This window comes from Convolutriloba macropyga, chromosome 1 (genome assembly GCF_964194025.1).
Source record: "Convolutriloba macropyga chromosome 1, txConMacr16.3, whole genome shotgun sequence".
Lineage (NCBI taxonomy): Eukaryota > Metazoa > Xenacoelomorpha > Acoela > Convolutidae > Convolutriloba > Convolutriloba macropyga.
In genome coordinates, this window is record NC_134468.1 from 80567970 (window position 1) to 80586710 (window position 18741).

Consider the following 18741-nt stretch of genomic DNA (forward strand, 5'->3'; position numbering starts at 1 on the left):
CTTGACCCGATAAAACTTCTATATTTTTGAAAATAAGCGTATAATAAGCGAATAAATCGATATTTCGGATTGAAATATGAACTTTTTTTCTAGCAAAGCTATACGAAAAATTCTTTTTGTTTTACGCTCTAGGTAGACCTGGGATACTCCTTACCAAATTTGGTTCAGTTTGGACAACTCCTTGATCCGATAAAATTTCTATATTTTTGAAAATAGAATAAGCGAATAAGTCGAAATTTCCGTATGAAAAACTAACTTTTTTCCTAGGCAAGCTATACCAAAAATTCTTTTTGTTTTAAATCTAGGTACACATGGGATACTCCATACCAAGTTTGGTTCAATTTGGACAACTCCTTGACCCGAAGAAATTTCTATATTTTTGAAAATAGAATAAGCGAATAAGTCGATATTTCCGATCGAAATACGAACTTTTTTCTAGGCAAGCTATACCAAAAATTTCTTCTGTTTTACGCTCTAGGTACACATGGGATAGTCCATATCAAGTTTGGTTCGATTTGGACAACTCCTTGACCCGATAAAACTTCTATATTTTTGAAAATTGAATAAGCGTATAATAAGCGAATAAATCGATATTTCCGATTAAAATATGAACTTTTTTTCGAGCAAAGCTATACCAAAAACTCTTTTTGTTTTACACTCTAGGTATACATGGGATACTCCATACCGAGTTTGCTTCGATTTGGACAACTCCTTGATCCGATAAAATTTCTATATTTTTGAAAATAGAATAAGCGAATAAGTCGAAATTTCCGTATGAAATACTAACTTTTTTCCTAGGCAAGCTATACAAATTTTTTTTGTTTTACACTCTACCTACGAAGGGGACACTCTATACAAAGTTTGGTTGGATTTGGACAACTCATTGACCCGATGAAAAAGAACTATTTTAAAAATTCGCAATATAAATTCAACTTGTAAGTGGAAAACGTCTATAACAAGGACAAAACTTTGAAAGAAATAACTTTCAAAGGAGCTGAACAAAGAATGAGAAACGAAAGTCTAGAGCTAACACAGAAGCAATTTTACCAGTTTACAAATCTATAAATTCACTAGTTGTGTTCATAATGATTTAACATTGTAATCAAATAGGTTTCTCGAAACTTGAAATAAAGAAATTTAAATTTGATGGCAGCCAAGGGAATTTCGATTTTTTCTTCTGTATCTTCTACGATAAAACCGAACGGCAACACCTGTCGATTTTCATTTTTCACTAACTTCAGCGTCTTCACAATTTTGAACATTCTGAGAACTAGACCACTAATTTCTCCTTCGAAAAAAAAGAATTTCTCCGGCTATAAGTTCATCTTCCAAATTAACACCAACATACTTATCTGCGACAGATCCTCGTCCGTACGCAGCCGAGGAGAAAAAGAACTCGCCCGAAAAACGACAAAAGAGTTTTAATTGCGGCCGTCGCTTCCGAAAAGTTCTGGTGTCTGAATTTTCTGCGAAGCCGTACGTTTCGTCGAACTTCCTTCTTTCGAGGAAATCTCCAAGCATTGGGGTTAAACAGTCCTCCTTGAATTTCATTTTTATTAACATTTTTGCTCTAACAAAACGCCAAACCATTAGCTGGCACTGGTTTACAGTTCCGGTGAGCGGAGCAATTAGAAGCCTATTGGCGGATTCGAACATTGCAGCAGAGGCAGTATACAGAGGTCCGATACTTTTCGTCTGCCATCCGAGATGCCGCAGGAGATGGAAATTGATCGTATCCATTTTGTTCGTCTTCTCAGCCATACTCAAACAAAATTCACAGAGAAGCTGATCACAAAAGTCCGCATTGCGGGAAGATTCAAAAAGTTCGCGGATCGAAAAAACTAATTTCTTCAGGTCAACTTTATCGCTCTTTCTGTTTTCGCCGAACAAATACGGAGGAAAAATTATTGGAGCTAAATATAATAACAAAAACTTGACTTCCTTTGCCTTGAAATTGGGGAGAGCATGCAGTTTTCTGATCATGTTCCTGAATTCCTTCGGTAAATCAAGCGTTCCGATGAAAGAATTGATTTCATCTTTATGTTCGGATCTCATTGTCTCATAGTGATAGAGGAGTATATCTTTTGCAACTCCTAGAAAAAGTTGATGCATGGGGTCAACTGGAGATGATAGAGGCAAATTTGATATAACGTTGAAAACTTTGCTACGGCCTTTTACCCCTTGAGTTTTTATTTCGCAATCTGAATCCCGACCAAGCCGAGCTCTTAACTCCTGAATGCTTCCTCGTTGAAGCTCCTGGATATTGAGCATGTGGGAACTAAACGATCGCATCTCAAACTCTTCTTCATGAGGATATCTATGAACTCGTCCAATGTGGCAGCCTCTCTGAGTGCATAAGGAGCAACCGTAGTAGCCATTACATTGCTTCATCTTTAGCACTTTTGACTTTGCAATCAGATCCGCAATTAACAAGATAGGTTCAAAAGAGACAGCTATATCAGTTCCATAAAAATGAATTATCTCTGTGACTGACAGCTGGTTGCGCACATGCTCGAATACCACATCGATGTCCGGATAACCAGTTCCCACAAACAACGCTCCGAGGACAATATTTTTGAAAAGTTGTCGCTTTTTTGGAGGAAGGTCAGCAACCGCAAAGAACAGAAGCCAAGCGGAAGTTACGGGTGTCTTGCTGACAGTTGCTCCATCAGTATTGACAATTAATCTGACGCTGATTCGGTTCTCGGCTATACGAAATTTGGGCATCGAGATATCTTGCTCTTGAGGTTTGTTTGCAGCATAATTTAATATGTCAGGAAGTGAATCGTTAAGAATGTCAATTAGTAGTGGACGAAAATTCAACAAGATTAGCTCACCGTTCTCAGAAGTCTGTTTGCTGGACTGATACTTCGAGCAAAAATCTTCAAACTGTTTCTTGAAAGCCCAAGGCGAAACTGTTTGACCCCCAAAAATAAGCTGATCTCGCTTCAGCAGATCGTTCAAAAGTGCATCAGGGGCGTTATGCAGCGAAACAATAGCCAAAAGTGAAGCCATTAAATTTGTCTTTGTGACACCTGTTGTGCTAACTATTTCATTTGTTTCATCATAAGCTTCTGGTGTCCCGTGAACGTCCTCAGAATTTTGGAAATTGCCGATGAGATCTAATCCAAATTCATAATCTTTGTCTTCACCAAAGAAATCGGCGAAATTTGTACTGCTAGCAACTGATAATTCAGATAAATTGCTGTTAGTATCAAAATTTTCGTCAGATGAATCCCAATCTGAATCAGTTGAATTTGTGAGAGGCAGCGAGCTAGTCTCTGATTCTAAGCTGACATTCGAGTCTTCATCGTAAAACTTGATGAGATTGACCAGTAACGAGCTACGTTCATCATTTTCAATAATTTTGATCCTGGGTTTTGCCACTCGTTTTCTTTTGGTTGTCGTAGCGCAAAGTTCATCTTGGTTCTCAATGCCCTGTCCTTCTTCTTTTCCATGTTTTGCTTCATGTTCACAGAGACACAAAGCATTATTTTCCCCAAAAAAATTACTGTTATAGAAAGTAACTAACTGCTCGCCGTCCATAATTTCACGAAGAGCTCTTAACCGAACGCAAACTCGTCCCCGAAAACCATTACTCATATAATAGTCGCAATTTGCAACACATGAATGGTTCGCCCATCTTGCCACTCCAACTAACAGTTTCCCCCTCCATCAAAGACCAGTCATCAATTTCACGATTTTTTGGCTTCTTAGCTAACAGGCCGACGGCAACGTTTATTTCTCCACACTTAATGACTTTTCCACTACGGTTGAACAGGCCATATCCTCCATAATTGTCAGGTTCAATTCGCAGTCCAAAAGAAAAAGAAGACTTATAAATTTCTTCCATATCAAGATGCAGTTTCTTGAAACTTTTGTCAGAGATTAAAAGTTTCTTGTAGCTGTCTGCTGATAATAAATTTGTCAACGCATGAATTGGATTATCCGACCTCTTCACAAACTGCTCGGCCAAAAATCCTTCAACTTGTGCGAGCTTGTCACATTGGTCCATAATCTGAAAATTGAAAAAGTTTTTGTTTTCATGATTAGAGAGATCTACTAATTTGATTTTAAAAACCGCTGCAACTATAGAAAGACTTGATAATTTCATTATTTAGCCACGAAAACAAACGAAAACTAAAGGCCATCACTGCACGACGATGAACCCTAAAGAAAATCGAAAACTGTTCAGAATCAAATGACAATTAAAACCTCTCATGAAAGCAACCGCTATCTCAATTACGTAAAATTAGGAGACAATTTGATAACTCATATGCAAACTTTCAAAAAAAATAATAGAAACTAAAAGTAATTATCCTGAGATCAAAAACTATAATCACAAATGTAACGCTTCAGAATTGACTGATCTACTAAATCTCAATCTCCGATGAATGCTAGAACGATGAATGCTAAGGAAAATCGAAAACTGTTCAGAATCAAATGACAATTAAAACCTTTCATGAAACTAACCGCTATCTCATTTAAGTAAAATTAGAAGACAATTTGATAAATCATATGCAAACTTTCAATAAAATAATAGAAACTAAAAGTAATTTTCCTGAGATTAAAAACTATAGTCACAAATGAATGGGTCAGAATTGACTAGTCTACTAAATTTCAATCTCCGAAATTACTGAGCAGTAAGGGTTGAAACTGCAGCAATTTCCGCTTCATCATCAATCTCTGTCCTTTTAGAATAACTGAGTCTTTCTCGACCAGCCTGGTTGGCAGCTTCCTCAGCTTTGCGATATGCCAGTTGTGGCGTGAGGGGGTATTTCTGCATGACGACATCTAAACAAGAATCAGATTTCTTTTATTTTCTCAGAGCTAAGAACCAGGACTTGGACAACTATAACTTTTTCCAAAATACTGAGACAAAAATATGTTAAGAATTATGTTATAAAAGAAAAAACGCGAAAGCAAGTTAACCTTGAAAAAGCACGACTTTATCCCTCGGTGCTTCGGAACGCTTTGCAGACCGGGTACTGTCAATCATTTCCTCCACTAAACCATCTTCTCCGAACAGAACACGTCTCAAAAATCTACCCAGTTGAGAAGGATGCGCATTGGCTTTGTGAGCTTTCACTAAGTCTTCGCCCTCAAAGTCAACTCGGTGTACAGGATACGCCACCATCAACTCTGGATGCTCATCAATGCTCTGGAAGCCGTGTTTTTGAAGTAGACAGATTTCCTGAACGTCCTTTGCCTCAATTTAAAAAAAAAGTTGAAGTTTTTTCAACGTCTTGTGCCTAAATTAAAAAAAGTGCTGAAGTTTTTATTAAAAAGCAACCACACAAGACAGACAAAATTACCGTTTGATCTAGCTCTCCAAGCAGTTTTCGCTTTTTCTTGTCATGTCCGACTTTAATATCATTCGCAACCCTTTCTGCTCGTCTCATTCGTTCTTCGTGCCCTTTCATGAATTCCATGAACTCCTTACAGACAGCCGGGGATCTACCCTGCAAAAAGACCTTCAAATTTTAGAAGACATGAAAAAATCCAAAAACTCTACTATCAGCAAAAAAATCACCTGCTCATTGGGCTTATCACTCATCACTGCTTTTTCTTGGAATAACAGCGCTTGGGTTGTCACCTTCTCCCTGCTGACTGCTTTTGCCTCTTTATTGCTCGCATGCGCAGTTCCTTCTTGAACGTGAACCTCTGGCGAAGAAAAGATGTCAGGCGATTCCGGAACTATGGTTTCGGTAGCTTGCGTAACACTGGTTGCTGCCTTCTTTTTTTATGATTTGTCTGGTATGACGCAATTCAAGTAGGTTGGAGGCAGTCCTCTTTTAACTCTCTCTTCTGTCAACTTTTTTTGTAGCCTAACTTCATCAGCGAGACCGTACCCTAAGTATAGCATCCTATGTGTAGCTTGATTATGTCGTATGAACTCGTACTGGCCCGGTTTCATTGCTAGCTTCTGTTCATCGGAGTATCCACGTGGCCATGCAATACTATTCAGCGTTGTCGAAACGCATGCTTTATGGTAGGAAAAACAAAACAGTGTATTTCGATGTTGATATCGAATGCTTCGCTGAACTTGGACTTCTGGGCTGGTTTCAAAACTCGGCGCTTTAACTTCTCGTTTTGAATGGGACGTCTTTTTGATTGGAGCCATGGTTAAGATCTGAAAATCAAACGAACAATGAGCATCAGCAGTGGACTTTTACTTTCTTTGAACGTACTGTTTTGCTATTTGAATCAATGGAGTATTATCTCGGGTTATTTGTAATCTCAAATTGAAAACTATAAGAAAAGACCAAACTCGTAATTTTTTCAAAAATTAAATAGACAATTAAAGGCCAGTAAAAACTCGACTTCACAACTGCGCATTCATTCAATTAATCTAGACAAATAGAGCTCTCATTAAAATTAATCATAACAGAGGTAAAGACATCTAGCTACATAACATCTAAGAAAAGAAAATGCTTGAAACATTACAAAAACTGAGCACTAGAATTTCAATTTGCATCCTTCTTTCTTTTAGCATCCATCAAAGCCAAATAAGACTGCTTCTTTTTCCCTTTAGCATCTTCGCTGTATTTGCCCGTGGATTCCAGTCTCTGTTTTGCATTCAAACCCGCTTTGTTTGCTGCCTTCTTCGCATCTCTTCTCGCATTAGGGAAGGAAGCACTCGGAAACTTTCTCTCAACAGCACCTAATTAAAAACAAGTACAAATGATCACATTTACAAAGGATCCAATAGAAAAGAACTGACAAAAATCACCAAAGATATCCGGCAAGAAACTTACGCAAAAATGTAAGCATTGATTGTTTCGAAGCACAAGCTCTCCCACTTGACAAACTTTTTGAGGGTAAGATCATCTGGTATGCTAGGCCATCAGCTCCTTATATCCATTTCCTCAATGCCAGGCCATACTCTGCAGGTTTGTGACCACTGTATATATGATCAAGGTTTTTGCCGTTTATGCCAAACTGAACTGCAGGTTTTTTCTCAATTAAACGCAGCAAGGCGGCCTCTTCCAAATCCTCTACCTCCAAGGTATTCTCCTCGTCAACCTCAGCTGTAACGTTTCCTAAATCTTGAAACCCATCAACGCCAGCAAGAGCACCCGTAACCTACAAAACAAACCGGTATAACGTTCATAATAAGAAAAACTTCGAAACAACTGTTGAAAACTAACAATCCCATTCAGGTTGCGCTTGATGTTGTTTATGTCCTCAATTGACTGACTTGTGGTGCTTTCGAGGAGGGTCACAAGATTATGCATTCGCTTTTCATTTTCTAAGAGAACTTCGGTAAAACCTTTATGTTTCGCACAGCACTAAAATGCAGAAAGACAAAATATTGAATGTAATGTTTTTTTTTATTATATGCTTTTGAAATGAAACATACCGAAACCATTGTTAACTTCTTGACTTTTGAGGACTGAGGGGCAACCAAATCATCACTTTCTTCGTTACCTGCTTGGGTAGAATCACTTAGAGAAACTGGGTCGTCAAGTTTAAGCTGTTTTCTCAATTCACGAAGGTCTGCAGTATAATCATCGGTGCCATGCTTCAAAATTTTATAGGTACGCCAATCATTGCCTTTGAATAAACGCGCTTCTTTGCCCTCGGTTTTTTTCAATTTGTCAGACTGACTCAAGTAACCCCACCTTTCAGAATCCGTATCAATGATTTGGGCATCATCTTTTTCGGCGCTCATAATCAGCCAATAGTATTTATTGTCCATTTTCAAGACCTGAAATTCAGAAACAACGTTGTGAAACTGATGACACATTGTTACAACAAAAATTTTAGTGCCTTTCCAACGCCGTTGAGGTTAAACAAACACTAGTGTAATTAACATAAACTAATTTAGAAAATCCTCTCGACTAAAAAACTTCAAACTCACTAACGAAGAGTTTATCTCTAATCAGAACTAAATTGCATGGCATTTTGGATCCAACAATTATCTCAAATACCGTTAGGGATATCGCTGTCAACTAAATCTTCTGAAAGTACGGAGACCGTCGATGGAAAGCTATCGTCAGCTGTCAGATCAACCATTTCAACTTTCGCGTTTTCAAGCTCCCGTACTCTCTTTTTCAATAGCTCAATTTCTACTTGAAGTTGTCTTATTTTCAGCCAAATTTGGTCTTCCTGTGACTGGCGCACTGAATTTTCATCAACGTTCAAACGAGGCCTCTTACAGGACACTCTGCCAGATTCTTCTATCACAATTCTTGTTTGCTGCATCAAGAGAACTAAAAAACCAAGCTCCGCTGAACCTCAGACTAAATCCAATTTTTTTGTACGCAAGCTATAGCGAAAATTTTTTTTACCCTTAACTCTAACTACACAGGGGATACTCCACATCGAGTTTGGTTTGATTTGAAAAACTCCTTGACCCGATGAAAAATACTATATTTAAAAATTAAAAATTCGAAATTATCGCAAATTTCCGTATGAAATACTAACTTTTTTCCTAGGCATGCTATACCAAAAATTCTTTTTGTTTTACAATCTGGTTACCTTTGGGATACTCGATGCCGAGTTTGGTTTGATTTGGACAATTCCTTGACCTGATGAAAAAAAAACCTATTTTTAAAATTCAATAATTTCAAGTTATTCGAATAGCAAAATTCCGTATGAAAAACTAACTTTTTTCCTAGGCAAGCTATACCAAAAAATCTTTTTGCTTTACACTCTAGTTACAAAGGGGATACTCTATACCAAGTTTGGTTTTATTTCAACAACTCTATGACCTAATCAAAAAGACCTATTTTTAAAATTATTTATTTGAAATAATAGCAAATTTCCGTACGAAAAACTAACTTTTTTCCTAGGCAAGCTATACCAAAAATTCTTTTTGTTTTACAATCTAGTTACCCATGGGATACTCGATACCGAGTTTGGTTTGATTTGGACAACTCCTTGACCCTATGAAAAAGACCTATTTTTAAAATTCAATAATTTCAAGTTATTCGAAATAATAGCAAATTTCCGTATGAAAAACTAACTTTTTTTCCTAGGCAAGCTATACCGAAAATTCTTTTTGCTTTACACTCTAGATACACATGGGATACTCCATACCAAGTTTGGTTCAATTTGGACAACTCCTTGACCCGATAAAATTTCTATATTTTTGAAAATATAATAAGCGTATAATAAGCGAATAAGTCGAAATTTCCGTATGAAAAACTAACTTTTTTCCTAGGCAAGCTATACCAAAAACTCTTTTTGTTTTACAATCTAGTTACCCATGGGATACTTGATACCGAGTTTGGTTTGATTTGGACAACTCCTTGACCCGATGAAAAAGACCTATTTTTAAAATTCAATAATTTCAAGTTATTCGAATAGCAAATTTCCGTATGAAAAACTAACTTTTTTCCTAGGCAAGCTATACCAAAAATTCTTTTTGCTTTACACTCTAGTTACAAAGGGGATACTCGATACCGAGTTTGGTTTGATTTGGACAACTCCCTGACCCGATGAAAAAGACCTATTTTTAAAATTATTTATTTGAAATAATTGCACATTTCCGTACGAAAAACTAACTTTTTTCCTAGGCAAGCTATACCAAAAATTCTTTTTGTTTTACAATCTAGTTACCCATGGGATACTCGATACCGAGTTTGGTTTGATTTGGACAACTCCTTGACCCTATGAAAAAGACCTATTTTTAAAATTCAATAATTTCAAGTTATTCGAAATAATAGCAAATTTCCGTATGAAAAACTAACTTTTTTTCCTAGGCAAGCTATACCGAAAATTCTTTTTGCTTTACACTCTAGATACACATGGGATACTCCATACCAAGTTTGGTTCAATTTGGACAACTCCTTGACCCGATAAAATTTCTATATTTTTGAAAATATAATAAGCGTATAATAAGCGAATAAGTCGAAATTTCCGTATGAAAAACTAACTTTTTTCCTAGGCAAGCTATACCAAAAACTCTTTTTGTTTTACAATCTAGTTACCCATGGGATACTCGATACCGAGTTTGGTTTGATTTGGACAACTCCTTGACCCGATGAAAAAGACCTATTTTTAAAATTCAATAATTTCAAGTTATTCGAATAGCAAATTTCCGTATGAAAAACTAACTTTTTTCCTAGGCAAGCTATACCAAAAACTCTTTTTGTTTTACAATCTAGTTACCCATGGGATACTCGATACCGAGTTTGGTTTGATTTGGACAACTCCTTGACCCTATGAAAAAGACCTATTTTTAAAATTCAATAATTTCAAGTTATTCGAAATAATAGCAAATTTCCGTATGAAAAACTAACTTTTTTTCCTAGGCAAGCTATACCCAAAATTCTTTTTGCTTTACACTCTAGATACACATGGGATACTCCATACCAAGTTTGGTTCAATTTGGACAACTCCTTGACCCGATAAAATTTCTATATTTTTGAAAATATAATAAGCGTATAATAAGCGAATAAGTCGAAATTTCCGTATGAAAAACTAACTTTTTTCCTAGGCAAGCTATACCAAAAACTCTTTTTGTTTTACAATCTAGTTACCCATGGGATACTCGATACCGAGTTTGGTTTGATTTGGACAACTCCTTGACCCGATGAAAAAGACCTATTTTTAAAATTCAATAATTTCAAGTTATTCGAATAGCAAATTTCCGTATGAAAAACTAACTTTTTTCCTAGGCAAGCTATACCAAAAATTCTTTTTGCTTTACACTCTAGTTACAAAGGGGATACTCGATACCGAGTTTGGTTTGATTTGGACAACTCCTTGACCCTATGAAAAAGACCTATTTTTAAAATTCAATAATTTCAAGTTATTCGAAATAATAGCAAATTTCCGTATGAAAAACTAACTTTTTTTCCTAGGCAAGCTATACCGAAAATTCTTTTTGCTTTACACTCTAGATACACATGGGATACTCCATACCAAGTTTGGTTCAATTTGGACAACTCCTTGACCCGATAAAATTTCTATATTTTTGAAAATAGAATAAGCGTATAATAAGCGAATAAGTCGAAATTTCCGTATGAAAAACTAACTTTTTTCCTAGGCAAGCTATACCAAAAACTCTTTTTGTTTTACAATCTAGTTACCCATGGGATACTCGATACCGAGTTTGGTTTGATTTGGACAACTCCTTGACCCGATGAAAAAGACCTATTTTTAAAATTCAATAATTTCAAGTTATTCGAATAGCAAATTTCCGTATGAAAAACTAACTTTTTTCCTTGGCAAGCTATACCAAAACTTCTTTTTGCTTTACACTCTAGTTACAAAGGGGATACTCGATACCGAGTTTGGTTTGATTTGGACAACTCCTTGACCCGATGAAAAAGACCTATTTTTAAAATTATTTATTTGAAATAATTGCACATTTCCGTATGAAAAACTAACTTTTTTCCTAGGCAAGCTATACCAAAAATTCTTTTTGTTTTACGCTCTAGTTAGACCTGGGATACTCCATACCGAATTTAGTTCAGTTTGGACAGTTCCTTGATCCGATAAAATTTCTATATTTTTGAAAATAGAATAAGCGAATAATAAGCGAATAAGTCGAAATTTCCGTATGAAAAACTAACTTTTTTCCTAGGCAAGCTATACCAAAAACTCTTTTTGTTTTACAATCTAGTTACCCATGGGATACTCGATACCGAGTTTGGTTTGATTTGGACAACTCCTTGACCCTATGAAAAAGACCTATTTTTAAAATTCAATAATTTCAAGTTATTCGAAATAATAGCAAATTTCCGTATGAAAAACTAACTTTTTTTCCTAGGCAAGCTATACCGAAAATTCTTTTTGCTTTACACTCTAGATACACATGGGATACTCCATACCAAGTTTGGTTCAATTTGGACAACTCCTTGACCCGATAAAATTTCTATATTTTTGAAAATAGAATAAGCGTATAATAAGCGAATAAGTCGAAATTTCCGTATGAAAAACTAACTTTTTTCCTAGGCAAGCTATACCAAAAACTCTTTTTGTTTTACAATCTAGTTACCCATGGGATACTCGATGCCGAGTTTGGTTTGATTTGGACAACTCCTTGACCCGATGAAAAAGACCTATTTTTAAAATTCAATAATTTCAAGTTATTCGAATAGCAAATTTCCGTATGAAAAACTAACTTTTTTCCTAGGCAAGCTATACCAAAAATTCTTTTTGCTTTACACTCTAGTTACAAAGGGGATACTCGATACCGAGTTTGGTTTGATTTGGACAACTCCTTGACCCGATGAAAAAGACCTATTTTTAAAATTCAATAATTTCAAGTTATTCGAATAGCAAATTTCCGTATGAAAAACTAACTTTTTTCCTAGGCAAGCTATACCAAAAATTCTTTTTGCTTTACACTCTAGTTACAAAGGGGATACTCGATGCCGAGTTTGGTTTGATTTGGACAACTCCTTGACCCGATGAAAAAGACCTATTTTTAAAATTATTTATTTGAAATAATTGCACATTTCCGTATGAAAAACTAACTTTTTTCCTAGGCAAGCTATACCAAAAATTCTTTTTGTTTTACGCTCTAGTTAGACCTGGGATACTCCATACCAAATTTAGTTCAGTTTGGACAGTTCCTTGATCCGATAAAATTTCTATATTTTTGAAAATAGAATAAGCGAATAATAAGCGAATAAGTCGAAATTTCCGTATGAAAAACTAACTTTTTTCCTAGGCAAGCTATACCAAAAATTCTTTTTGTTTTACAATCTAGTTACCCATGGGATACTCGATACCGTGTTTGGTTTGATTTGGACAACTCCTTGACCCGATAAAACTTCTATATTTTTGAAAATAAAATAAGCGTATAATAAGCGAATAAATCGATATTTCCGATTGAAATATGAACTTTTTTCTAGCAAAGCTATACCAAAAACTCTTTTTGTTTTACGCTCTAGGTATACATGGGATACTCCATACCGATTTTGCTTCGATTTGGACAACTCCTTGATCCGATAAAATTTCTATGTTTTTGAAAATAGAATAAGCGAATAAGTCGAAATTTCCGTATGAAAAACTAACTTTTTTCCTAGGCAAGCTATACCAAAAATTCTTCTTGTTTTACACTCTAGGTACACATGGGATACTCCATACCAAGTTTGGTTCGATTTGGACAACTCCTTGACCCGATAAAACTTCTATATTTTTGAAAATAAAATAAGCGTATAATAAGCGAATAAATCGATATTTCCGATTGAAATATGAACTTTTTTTCTAGCAAAGCTATACGAAAAATTCTTTTTGTTTTACGCTCTAGGTAGACCTGGAATACTCCATGCCAAATTTGGTTCAGTTTGGACAACTCCTTGATCCGATAAAATTTCTATATTTTTGAAAATAGAATAAGCGAATAAGTCGAAATTTCCGTATGAAAAACTAACTTTTTTCCTAGGCAAGCTTTACCAAAAATTCTTTTTGTTTTACAATCTGGTTACCCATGGGATACTGGATACCGAGTTTGGTTTGATTTGGACAACTCCTTGACCCGATGAAAAAGACCTAATTTTAAAATTATTTATTTGAAATAATTGCACATTTCCGTATGAAAAACTAACTTTTTTCCTAGGCAAGCTATACAAAAAATTCTTTTTGTTTTACGCTCTAGGTAGACCTGGGATACGCCATACCAAATTTGGTTCAGTTTGGACAACTCCTTGATCCGATAAAATTTCTATATTTTTGAAAATAGAATAAGCGAATAAGTCGAAATTTCCGTATGAAAAACTAACTTTTTTCCTAGGCAAGCTATACCAAAAATTCTTTTTGTTTTACAATCTAGTTACCCATGGGATACTCGATACCGAGTTCGGTTTGATTTGGACAACTCCTTGACCCGATGAAAAAGACCTATTTTTAAAGTTATTTATTTGAAATAATTGCACATTTCCGTATGAAAAACTAACTTTTTTCCTAGGCAAGCTATACCAAAAATTCTTTTTGTTTTACGCTCTAGTTAGACCTGGGATACTCCATACCAAATTTAGTTCAGTTTGGACAGTTCCTTGATCCGATAAAATTTCTATATTTTTGAAAGTAGAATAAGCGAATAATAAGCGAATAAGTCGAAATTTCCGTATGAAAAACTAACTTTTTTCCTAGGCAAGCTATACCAAAAATTCTTTTTGTTTTACAATCCAGTTACCCATGGGATACTTGATACCGAGTTTGGTTTGATTTGGACAACTCCTTGACCCGTTGAAAAAGACCTATTTTTAAAATTCAATAATTTCAAGTTATTCGAAATAATAGCAAATTTCCGTATGAAATACTAACTTTTTTCCTAGGAAAGCTATACCAAAAATTATTTTTGTTTTACGCTCTAGGTAGACCTGGGATACTCCATACCAAATTTGGTTCAGTTTGGACAGTTCCTTGATCCGATAAAATTTCTATATTTTTGAAAATAGAATAAGCGAATAAGTCGAAATTTCCGTATGAAAAACTAACTTTTTTCCCAGGCAAGCTATACCGAAAATTCTTTTTGCTTTACACTCTAGATACACATGGGATACTCCATACCAAGTTTGGTTCAATTTGGACAACTCCTTGACCCGATAAAACTTCTATATTTTTGAAAATAAAATAAGCGTATAATAAGCGAATAAATCGATATTTCCGATTGAAATATGAACTTTTTTCTAGCAAAGCTATACCAAAAACTCTTTTTGTTTTACGCTCTAGGTATACATGGGATACTCCATACCGATTTTGCTTCGATTTGGACAACTCGTTGATCCGATAAAATTTCTATATTTTTGAAAATAGAATAAGCGAATAAGTCGAAATTTCCGTATGAAAAACTAACTTTTTTCCTAGGCAAGCTATACCAAAAATTCTTCTTGTTTTACACTCTAGGTACACATGGGATACTCCATACCAAGTTTGGTTCGATTTGGACAACTCCTTGACCCGATAAAACTTCTATATTTTTGAAAATAAATAAGCGTATAATAAGCGAATAAATCGATATTTCCGATTGAAATATGAACTTTTTTCTAGCAAAGCTATACGAAAAATTCTTTTTGTTTTACGCTCTAGGTAGACCTGGGATACGCCATACCAAATTTGGTTCAGTTTGGACAACTCCTTGATCCGATAAAATTTCTATATTTTTGAAAATAGAATAAGCGAATAAGTCGAAATTTCCGTATGAAAAACTAACTTTTTTCCTAGGCAAGCTATACCAAAAATTCTTTGTTTTACAATCTAGTTACCCATGGGATACTCGATACCGAGTTTGGTTTGATTTGGACAACTCCTTGACCCGATGAAAAAGAACTTTTTTTAAAATTATTTATTTGAAATAATTGCACATTTCCGTATGAAAAACTAACTTTTTTCCTAGGCAAGCTATACCAAAAATTCTTTTTGTTTTACGCTCTAGTTAGACCTGGGATACTCCATACCAAATTTAGTTCAGTTTGGACAATTCCTTGATCCGATAAAATTTCTATATTTTTGAAAATAGAATAAGCGAATAATAAGCGAATAAGTCGAAATTTCCGTATGAAAAACTAACTTTTTTTCCTAGACAAGCTATACCAAAAATTCTTTTTGTTTTACAATCTAGTTACCCATGGGATACTCGATACCGAGTTTGGTTTGATTTGGACAACTCCTTGACCCGTTGAAAAAGACCTATTTTTAAAATTCAATAATTTCAAGTTATTCGAAATAATAGCAATTTTCCGTATGAAATACTAACTTTTTTCCTAGGAAAGCTATACCAAAAATTATTTTTGTTTTACGCTCTAGGTAGACCTGGGATACTCCATACCAAATTTGGTTCAGTTTGGACAGTTCCTTGATCCGATAAAATTTCTATATTTTTGAAAATAGAATAAGCGAATAAGTCGAAATTTCCGTATGAAAAACTAACTTTTTTCCCAGGCAAGCTATACCGAAAATTCTTTCTGCTTTACACTCTAGATACACATGGGATACTCCATACCAAGTTTGGTTCAATTTGGACAACTCCTTGATCCGATAAAATTTCTATATTTTTGAAAATAGAATAAGCGAATAAGTCGAAATTTCCGTATGAAAAACTAACTTTTTTCCCAGGCAAGCTATACCGAAAATTCTTTCTGCTTTACACTCTAGATACACATGGGATACTCCATACCAAGTTTGGTTCAATTTGGACAACTCCTTGATCCGATAAAATTTCTATATTTTTGAAAATAGAATAAGCGAATAAGTCGAAATTTCCGTATGAAAAACTAACTTTTTTCCCAGGCAAGCTATACCGAAAATTCTTTTTGCTTTACACTCTAGATACACATGGGATACTCCATACCAAGTTTGGTTCAATTTGGACAACTCCTTGACCCGATGAAAAAGACCTATTTTTAAAATTATTTATTTGAAATAATTGCACATTTCCGTATGAAAAACTAACTTTTTCCTAGGCAAGCTATACCAAAAATTCTTTTTGTTTTACAATCTAGTTACCCATGGGATACTCCATACTAGGTTTGGTTCAAGTTGGACAACTCCCTGACCCGATGAAATTTCTATATTTTTGAAAATAGAATAAGCGAATAAGTCGAAATTTCCGTATGAAAAACTAACTTTTTTCCCAGGCAAGCTATACCGAAAATTCTTTTTGCTTTACACTCTAGATACACATGGGATACTCCATACCAAGTTTGGTTCAATTTGAACAACTCCTTGATCCGATAAAATTTCTATATTTTTGAAAAGAGAATAAGCGAATAAGTCGAAATTTCCGTATGAAAAACTAACTTTTTTCCTAGGCAAGCTATACCGAAAATTCTTTTTGCTTTACACTCTAGATACACATGGGATACTCCATACCAAGTGTGGTTCAATTTGGACAACTCCTTGACCCGATGAAATTTCTATATTTTTGAAAATAGAATTAGCGAATAAGTCGAAACTTCCGTATGAAAAACTAACTTTTTTCCTAGGCAAGCTATACCGAAAATTCTTTTGGCTTTACACTCTAGATACACATGGGATACTCCATACCAAGTTTGGTTCAATTTGGACAACTCCTTGACCCGATAAAATTTCTATATTTTTGAAAATAGAATACGCGAATAATAAGCGAAAAGGTCGAAATTTCCGTATGAAAAACTAACTTTTTTCCTAGGCAAGCTATACCAAAAATTCTTTTTGTTTTACAATTTAGTTACCCATGGGATACTCCATACCAAGTTTGGTTCAATTTGGACAACTCCTTGACCCGATGAAATTTCTATATTTTTGGAAATAGAATAAGCGAATAAGTCGAAATTTCCGTATGAAAAACTAACTTTTTTCCTAGGCAAGCTATACCGAAAATTCTTTTTGCTTTACACTCTAGATACACATGGGATACTCCATACCAAGTTTGGTTCAATTTGGACAACTCCTTGATCCGATAAAATTTCTATATTTTTGAAAATAGAATAAGCGAATAAGTCGAAATTTCCGTATGAAAAACTAACTTTTTTCCTAGGCAAGCTATACCGAAAATTCTTTTTGCTCTACACTCTAGATACACATGGGATACTCCATACCAAGTTTGGTTCAATTTGGACAACTCCTTGATCCGATAAAATTTCTATATTTTTGAAAATAGAATAAGCGAATAAGTCGAAATTTCCGTATGAAAAACTAACATTTTTCCTAGGCAAGCTATACCGAAAATTCTTTTTGCTTTACACTCTAGATACACATGGGATACTCCATGCCCGGTTTGGTTCGATTTGAATAATTCTATGACCCTATCAAAAATAGCAAACAAAAAAATCGAGACGTTTGGAGAATAGAGAAAATAGCCTATTGTCAACAATTCTGTTGGTAATCTAGGGTTTCCCCTGCAGAATCCTCGACAATAGACCACTTGGTTCATACTATATGAATAATGAAACCGATAAATGGTAATAAAACATTTTTGAAATCATCATTTTTCAATTCATCATCTCTAAGTAGTCATAAAAGGTGAATATATACAAATTTGAAGGGTAAAGTGGACTTTAAAACCTAAATCTACACCAAGCAAAAGCACCAAGAACTAATATACAAGCACAACATTACTAAGCAAGCTGGAAAATTCGTCGACTGCAAATTTACTATAATTTTTTGGGCTTAATCTCTTGCCCCAAATGAAGTACTGTCTCGGAACTTTCTCCTTGGCGGGTACTCTGAAACGTGGAATTTGAACGTATTTCTTCTTGGCATCAAAACCCAGGATCCTGATTGAACCAACTTTTTCAATTTTCATTTGACCGTACTTATGGGGTTTCTTTTGAATACGTCTTTTAGCACGGTTGCAATCCCCGATGCCAAAAAAATTGACCCATCCTTTGTATACCCATTCGGTTTTTATTCGTTTTTCTGTTTGGGCCTCAATTTCCCCAATTTGACGGACTTTGCGCTTTTGAACAGCTTCAATACAGTGCTCAACACTTTTTTGGGTTCGCATTTGGCTTTAAAATTTCTGAACTTTAATGAAGTTGCATGTTCGAAATTGACGCAACGTCTTGATTTCATCAAAAAATCTTCCTTCTTTACTTTCAAATTCTCCAAACACTTTATCCTAATAGCCTTCTTGTTACCTCCAGGGCTCAAAAACTCATTAGCATTAATTCCACTTCCGTGAATATCATCCTCGAAATAGCGCGAATGCATCTCAGTAGATCTAAAAGTGCTCGAAACCCGTTAAAAATGGACTATAACAACCCTATAACACTTATAACGCTCTGCTAGCTATATATGGTTGTTGTTAGTTTAAAAAAAAGATTACAGATCGGAATAATACAGATCGAACTACCA